This window comes from Tachyglossus aculeatus, chromosome X4 (genome assembly GCF_015852505.1).
Source record: "Tachyglossus aculeatus isolate mTacAcu1 chromosome X4, mTacAcu1.pri, whole genome shotgun sequence".
Taxonomy (NCBI): domain Eukaryota; kingdom Metazoa; phylum Chordata; class Mammalia; order Monotremata; family Tachyglossidae; genus Tachyglossus; species Tachyglossus aculeatus.
Window position 1 is genome coordinate 31,245,249 of NC_052098.1, and position 8,292 is coordinate 31,253,540.

The following is an 8,292-nucleotide window of genomic DNA, read 5'->3' on the forward strand; positions in this document are numbered from 1 at the left end:
ACGGGGTTGCTGTGACTGGTAAAGGACTGATTGCAGAAATTAAAATCGTGCAGTCCCTTTCTTTAACCTGGTAGGGGAAAGAGGCAGTTAATTACAAGCAGGTGCCTCCCTCACCAATTACAAGCAAACCTGCTTGGAACTGCTTTACACCTGCAGGATTTTTTCCTACCTTGAAACCTATGCATTACTTATGCATAGTCTATGCAAGGATGAGAAGCAGCGTGGCTCAGTGGAAAGAGCACGGGCTTTGGAGTCAGAGGTCATGGGTTCAAATCCCGACTCTGCCAATTGTCAGCTGTGTGACTTTGGGCAAGTCACTTAACTTCTCTGTGCCTCAGTTACCTCATCTGTAAAATGGGGATTAAGACTGTGAGCCCTCTGTGGGACAACCTGATCACCTTGTAACCTCTCCAGCACTTAGAACAGTGCTTTGCACATAGTGTTTAATAAATGCCATTATTATTATTATGCTGTTGAGCCTGTGTCCCTCGGAGCTCCCCTTTACCCTACTCCCATGCTATCACCTCTTCCTCTCCAGCTGAGGGGCAGTCAAGGGGAGGTGTTACCTCTACAGCTTGCATCAAGATTAATACCTAGCAAACCTTTACATTGATGTGTAAATTTGGTACTTGGCAATAATGGCATCTATCCTGCCCTCTTCCCAAATAAAGTGACTGAGGAAGAACAGGAACCTGTTATCTTTCTCCTCTCCCAACTCCTTGCTCCGATTTTTATGATTCCAGAGTGAGGCTTCTGCTGCTGAGAGAAGGAAATGAGATGCAGTATGGCTTTGTGGAAAGATCACGGGCCTGGGAGTCAGAGGACCTGGGTCTAATCCAGCCTCTGCCAAATGTTTGCTGTGTGACCTTGGGCAAGACGTTTAACTTCTCTGTGGCTCAGTTCTCCAGTTCTCCCTCCTTCTTAAACTGTGAACCCCATGTGGGACAGGAGTTGCATCCAACCTCATCAAATTGTATTTACCCAAGCACTTAGAACAGTGTTTGATGCAAAGTAAGTGCTTAACAAATATCGTAAAACAAAAGGAGCATGCGGTGGGAGCTCCAGGAAACCTGCAGAAAGTACAGTCCTAATTGGTGAGGGGAATGGGGGTAGGAGGGAGTATTAGATATAAGGACGACAGTTTGAACCATAATTCTATTTACCTAAGAATGCAATTAAGAACAATAATTGTGGTGTTTGTTAAGCGCTTACTATGTGCCAGGCACTCAATCAATCGTATTTATTTATTGAGTGCTTACTGTGTGGAGAGCACTCTACTAAGCGCTTGGGAAGTACAGGTTGGCAACATATAGAGACAGCCCCTACCCAACAGTGGGCTCACAGTCTAGAAGGGGGAGACAGAGAACAAAACCAAACATATTAACAAAATAAAATAGAATAGATATGTACAAGTAAAATAAATAGAGCAATAAATATGTACAAACATATATACATATATACAGGTGCTGTGGGGAAGGGAAGGAGGTAAGACGGAGGGAGAGGAAGGAGGGGGCTTAGTCTGGGAAGGCCTCCTGGAGGAGATGAGCTCTCAGTAGGGCCTTGAAGGAAGGAAGAGACCTAGCTTGGCGGATGTTGGGAGGGAGGGCATTCCAGGCCAGGGGGATGACGTGTGCCGGGGGGTCGACGGCGGGACAGGCGAGAACGAGGCACGGTGAGGAGATTAGCGGCAGAGGAGCGGAGGGTGCGGGCTGGGTTGGAGAAGGAGAGAAGGGAGGAGGGGCTGAGGTGATGGAGAGCCGTGAAGCCGTGGGTGAGGAGTTTCTGCCTGATTCGCAGATTAATTGGTAGCCACTGGAGATTTTTGAGGAGGGGAGTAACATGTCCAGAGCGTTTCTGGACAAAGACAATCCGGGCAGCAGCATGAAGTATGGATTGAAGTGGGGAGAGACACGAGGGTGGGAGATCAGAGAGAAGGCTGATGCAGTAGTCCAGACGGGATAGGATGAGAGCTTGAACGAGCAGGGTAGCGGTTTGGATGGAGAGGAAAGGGCGGATCTTGGCAATGTTGCGGAGTTGAGACCGGCAGGTACTAAGTGCTGGGGTGGATACAAGTAAATCGGGTTGGACACAGTCTCTTATGGAGATTCTTGATCTTGGTGTCTGCCTGGTGGGTTGAGGGGGCTGGGGGAGCTCCAGATACCAGGGAGACATGCAGCTGTGGGAAGCCACAGGTACAGGTGGGAATGCTTCCTCTGGAGAATTCAGCCCATTTTCCCCCACTCCTGAGGAGCCTCCAGTGATTACCCATCCACCTCCGCCTCAAACAGAAACGCCTATTTATTTTAAAGCACTCAGTCGCCTTGTTCCTGCCCACTTCTCCTTGCTGTTCTCCTACTACAACCCAGCCCGAGCACTTAGCTCTTCTAATGCCAACCTACTCTCTGTACCTCTAACTCATCTATCTCACCACTGACCTCTCACCCACATCCTGCCTCTGGCCTGGAATGCCAACCCTCCTCAAACCTGACAATTACTCTCCTCCCCTAACCCCCCTTCAAAGCCTTATTGAAGTCACATTTCCTCCAAGAAGCCTTCCCTAAGCCTTTATGTCCTCTTCTTCCACTCCCTTCTGTTTTGCCCTGATTTGCTACCTTTATCCTTTATTCACCCCTCCCTCAGCCCCTCAAGCATTTATGTACATATCCATTATGTATTTGGCTCAGTGGAAAGAGCACGGGCTTGGGAGTCATGGGTTCAAATCCCAGCTCCACCAAGTGTCAGCTGAGTGACCTTGGGCAAGTCACTTGACTTTTCTGTGCCTCAGTTACCTTATCTGTAAAATGAGGATGAAGTTTGTGAGCCCCACGTGGTCCAACCTGATTACCTTGTATCTACCCCAGCGCTTAGAACAGTGCTTTGCACATAGTAAGCGCTTAACAAATGCCATTATTCTTCTTCTTCTTATTATTATTATTATTTATATTAATGTCTCCCTCTCCCTCTATACTGTAAGCTCGTTGTGGGCAGGGAATGTGTCTACCAACTCTGTTATTTTGTACTCTCCCAAGCACTTAGTACAATGCTCTACACACGGTAAATGCTCAATAAATACGATTGATTGACTGAACTTCCTATAAACAGCCCCAGGAGGAAGTGGTAGGCTATTCCTTTATAATCAATCAGTCAGTGGCATTTTATTGAGCATTTATTCTATGCAGAGCATTATACTGATCCTTTTTCCTTCAGGACATCGTTTGGGTTTGAAACCTGGGTTGGGGAGTGACAGCGATAGGGGTGCAGATATTTGGAGTGTGTTAGGCAGAGATCCCCTACCTGCCAGCCCCAGGGAAGGAAAGAACTGGAGAGTTTTGGGGGTGCCCGGGCCCCTGTTATTCTCTCTTGGGTCCTAAAGTGTCTCTGGGGGTTATTTTGTCAGGGATTTAGGGCTGAGAACCCCCAGTTACATCAGTCACGAACAAAGCTGCAGGGAATGTGTCTGTTTCTTGTTACAGTATACTGTCCCAAGCGCTTAGTACAGTACTTTGCACACAGTAAGCCCTCAATAAATACGATGGACTGACTGACTAACCTCACCCAGATTTGCTCCAGGTATGGTGTCCATGCTCATAGAAAAAAGGCAAAATCGTCAATCTTTTTCTTCCCTCTATTTACCCCTACTCTTCTCAATGGCTTAGACATTCTATAAGGAAATAGATATCTTCATTTTTGAATTCTGGGGAAATTTTAGGAAAGTGCATTCCTGGAAATGATTCAATCTGATTAGAGTGTAAGTACTAAATACATATTAAAGCAATCAATTAAGCCACTCATTCATATTTCGTTCTAGTTTAAAGCAGGATGCCCCTCCCTACTGTCATAAGAAATCTGTAACAATGCATAAAACACTCACTTCTCTTGAATTGAAAAAATTTGGAAAACTGTCCTCCTTTGGGGAGGATGATTTGGGAAAACGTTCATCGGTCTCTGTTTCAGCCTAAAGTTGTATAGTACCTAAAGATTTGAATAGTTCTCAGCAACTTTTTTGGCAGGCTCTGATGAATCTCTAGAACTTGATTGGTTTGCAAATGTGATGGGATTATTTGGGGAGAATTTGGATCAGATCTTTCTAGTGGAAACTGGTACTAACAGTATCGTATTCCCCCTTTTTATGGGGAGAACTGTGGAGAAAATATTCCATATTTTCTATGAAAGTACATCGTAGGTATTATCTCTGATTCCAGGTAAAGTAACTTTTGCTCTCCCATAGGGAAAATGCAAAAGGATAAAACAATACTTTATTGAAAATAATTGAAACACAGAACCTGTAGGTTTTTCATCACTAAATTGCCGTTTGTAAATTTGTTTCATCACTGAATTGTAGTTCGTAAATTTATTTTTCACAATGTATTAATTTGGACCAGTGCTGTGGACTCACAGTAAGCCTGGACAATAAGAAGCTCAAAAGGCAACCATAGATTTTCATCAGCCAACATAATTTAATGCTGTCACCGAATTCTGCTGCCTGCACAGTACAAGACCCAAAGATGCACATATAAACAAAGTAGTTAGAAAACAGAATTAAAATGGCCCATATGACTTTTGGCAGGTGATTGGGAGTGCATGTGGACTAGTGGAAAAAATTTGAATTTGCAAGTTAGTTAAGAGAGCTGAGTTCTAGCCACAGTTCTGCCACTGGCCTGCTGTGTGACCTTAGATGAGCCCGTAACCTCTCTGTGCTCCAGTTTTCTCATCCGTAAAATGCAGATGAAATAGCTATTCTCCCTCCCTCTTAGAATGTGAACCTCACATGGGACTGAAATTGTGTCTGATCTGATTAGTTTATAGCTATACCAGTGTTTAGCGCATAGTGACCAATCAATGAATACCATAAATTTGAGAACATGGGGCATCACAGTTCATATTCATTCAGTTGTATGCATTGAGCACTTACTTGTGCAGACCACTGTACTAAAGGCATGGGAGAGTACAATACAACAATAACCAGACACACTCCCTGCCCACAACAGGCTTGAGGAGTTTACAGTCCATAAGACCATTGACATTCAATTTTTTGAGCCATTTCATCTGAATCATCTACAAACCATACTCAACATCAAAGTAGAGGACAAGATCACCAACAAAGAGGTTCTGGAGCACAGTCTACTGTCAACTCACCATCATTGAATTAACGGTCAGAGCCACACAGCTGCCCTGGTAGGGCCTATGATTGGAATGAATGAAGCAGCATGGTGTAGTGGAGAAACAGCATGGCTTAATGGATAGAGCAAGAGCCTGGAAGTCAGAAGGTCATGGGTTCTAATCCCAGCTTCACTACCTGTCCACTGTATGACCTTGGGCAAGTCACTTCACTTCTTTTTGCCTCAATTACCTCATCTGTAAAATGGGGATTGAGACTGTGAGCCCCACATGGGACAGGGACTGTGTCCAACCCGAGCTGCTTGTATCCACCCTAGTGCTTAATACAGTGCCTGGCACATAGTAAGGGCTTAACAAATGCCACAATTATTATCCCCATTGAGTACCATATGTTAGCAGAATCCATTGTGAAATTTTTTATATCTCTTCCCTTCTGAAAAGCACAGTATTTTTAGAAACTCTATAAAGAGTCACTATCTGACTCATGCTAGACTTCGTCTTTATTGTCCAAATTTACCCTAAATTATGGTACTGCTGCCAGGAATAGTATTCACTTGTAACTGGATATCTTGTTTTGATAAGTTTATGTATGTAAGTGCTTTGGGGGGAGGAGGTGGGCAAATACCTAAGAGCTTAAGTGCACTGGTTATCCTGAAGGGAGGGACAATAGGGCAGGGAGATGAGAGATTAGTAAGGGAATGCTTCCTGCAGCTGATATGATTTCAAAAGGGCTCTGAAGGTAAGCAGTCAATAAATTTGATTGACTGATTTGAAGATGGGGAGAGTGGTGGTCAGGTGGAAATTAGCAGGAGGAAGTTCCAGGCTGGAGGGGAGACATGAGCAAAAGATTGACAGTGAGAGATGAGATCATGACCCCGTAAGTAAATTGGTGTTGGAGGAGCAAAGTATGTGGGCTGGATTGTAGTGGAAGAGAGGTGAGGTAGCTAGGATGGGGAGAGCTGATTGAGTGCCTTAAAGCCGATGGTGAGGAGTTTCTGTTTGATGCAGAGAAGGATGAGTAAGCTTTGGTGGATTTTAAGGAATGGGGAGATGTGTGCAGAATGATTTTAAAAAATAATCTGGAGAGCAGAGTGAAGTATGGACTTGGGAGGGGAAAAGCTGGATGAAGCATAATCAAGAAGGAAGCTGATACAATGGGGCAAGTGCTTGGACTAGTGAGGTAGCAGTTTGGATGGAAAACAAGGGGTGGGTGCTAGAGGTAGACTAACAGTCATGCATAGAATATACAGCTAGATGAATATGTTTACAAAGCTGTCCTTTGTGTTTAATGGTACTGATGGCAAAAATGCATCCGTATGCGTAAATGGGGCTTTAAAGATGGGACAGGTATATACCCACTGTCTCTTCCACACTGCATATACAAAGAGATTGTCCTTTGTTATGCTGTGGCTTTTGCTATTCCCAATATCAGGCATAGCTTCATGATCTTCCTTAAGTCTGTACTCTAAAAGAATCTCCCTTTTCTGACTGCTGCATTTTGGGGATAAATTTGATAGATGAAACTACTCAATCAATTGATGGAATTCATTGAGAGCTTACTGTATGCACTGTACTAAGCACTTGGAAGAGTAGAGTTGGGAAAAGCAGCAAGGTGTATTGGAAAGAGCATGGGCTTGGGAGTCAGAGGACCTCAATTCTAGTCCCAGCTCTGCCAATTGCTTGCTGTGTGATCTTGGGCAAGTCACTTAACTTCTCTTTGCCTGTTTCCTCAAGCGTAAAATCAGGATTAAATACCTATTCCCCTTCCCACTGTGAGCCCCTTGAGGGACTGTGAGCCCCTTGTGGTACCAGAACTGTGTCTAACCTAATTAACTTTCATCTACCCCAAGTGCTTAGAACAGTGCCTGACACACAGTAAGTGCTTAACAAATTTCATAATAATAGAGTTGGTAGACAAGCTCCATTTCCTCAAGGAGTTTTCAATCTAGTGGACGCATCTACAAGAACTCCTTGGACTGTCTTGTCTTATGCTGTCGAGTTGTTTCTGATCTATAGCGACACCATGAACACATCTCTCCCAGAACGCTCTGCTCTCCATCTGCAATCATTCTGGTAGTGTATCCATAGAGTTTTCTTGGTACAAATATGTAAATAGTTTACCATTGCCGCCTTCAGCACAGTAAACTTGTGTCTCCGCCCTTGACTTTCTCCCGTGCCGCTGCTGCCCAGCACTGGTGAGTTTTGATTTGTAGCAGATTTCCTTCCACTCGCTAGCCACTGCCCAAGCTACGAATGGAATGGGTAGGCCTCTGCTTGACTCTCCCTCCCGTAGCCGAGACTGGTAGAGTACTGGAAACTCTCCAAGGGCGACTCTGAGAGGGAATTCCTTTGGATACCTTGTGTGAAATTCTGGGTCACTTCTGTGACTAATAGCTCAAAATAAAATTCAATGGAGGCAACTTTGTAGATTGGTGTTCAATATTTAAATTGTGACCGCATCTACAACCCTGAGTTGGTATTGGTTAAAGGCCATGTGCTAAAACATACATTTTAGGAAACATTTCTGATAAACGCAGTTACCAATAGATCATGGAATGGGGAGACCAGCCAGCCACCTACTCCATTCCATATCTCTCTTAAATTTTTCATCAGTGAAAACACATATTTAAAAGTTCCATTTTGTACCACCAATCCTATAAAATATCCAGTCTCTAACACAAATTTTTTCTTTTAATCTCCACATTATTCTAAATAATCTCTGTATCTCCATATATTAAAAGAAACAAATGCTGTAAGGTACCACCCTCTAATAGTTATTTATCTTTTTTTAATGGCCCCTTTATGGCCATATTCTTTATCCTGTTTCTTCCTATGAAACAATAATATTCTGTGAACAGTATATGAGCTATAACTATAGTTAAAAAGCATTTATATCAAGTTTGTGTACTGTTTAAAAATTCCTTCCATGACTAAAGGTAAAATTCGGAACCACGGAAACTTTTAAAGTCTTTTTTTTATTTTATTTTAACTACATGCACTTCTGTTCAATTAGACTCAGCTGGAAAATCTTCCACAGGTCAAGTGATAAACAGTTGGCTGCAGATTTTATGACTAAAATGAAAATAACATGAAATATTACACAATGCCATTTCTCCACTGGCAAAGTGTTTCACTGGACTGAATACATGCCATTTCATTTGCCAATATAAAAAT

The 8,292-nt window shown here is 43.4% G+C and overlaps 1 non-coding gene across 1 annotated transcript; it reads right to left on the bottom strand.

Moving 5' to 3' along the window:
* Positions 1-7,323: 7,323 nt before the first annotated feature.
* On the bottom strand, positions 7,324-7,461 carry LOC119948300. The gene has a single exon (XR_005456706.1). It is a non-coding gene; the product is annotated as a small nucleolar RNA SNORA7 (small nucleolar RNA).
* Positions 7,462-8,292: the final 831 nt, after the last annotated feature.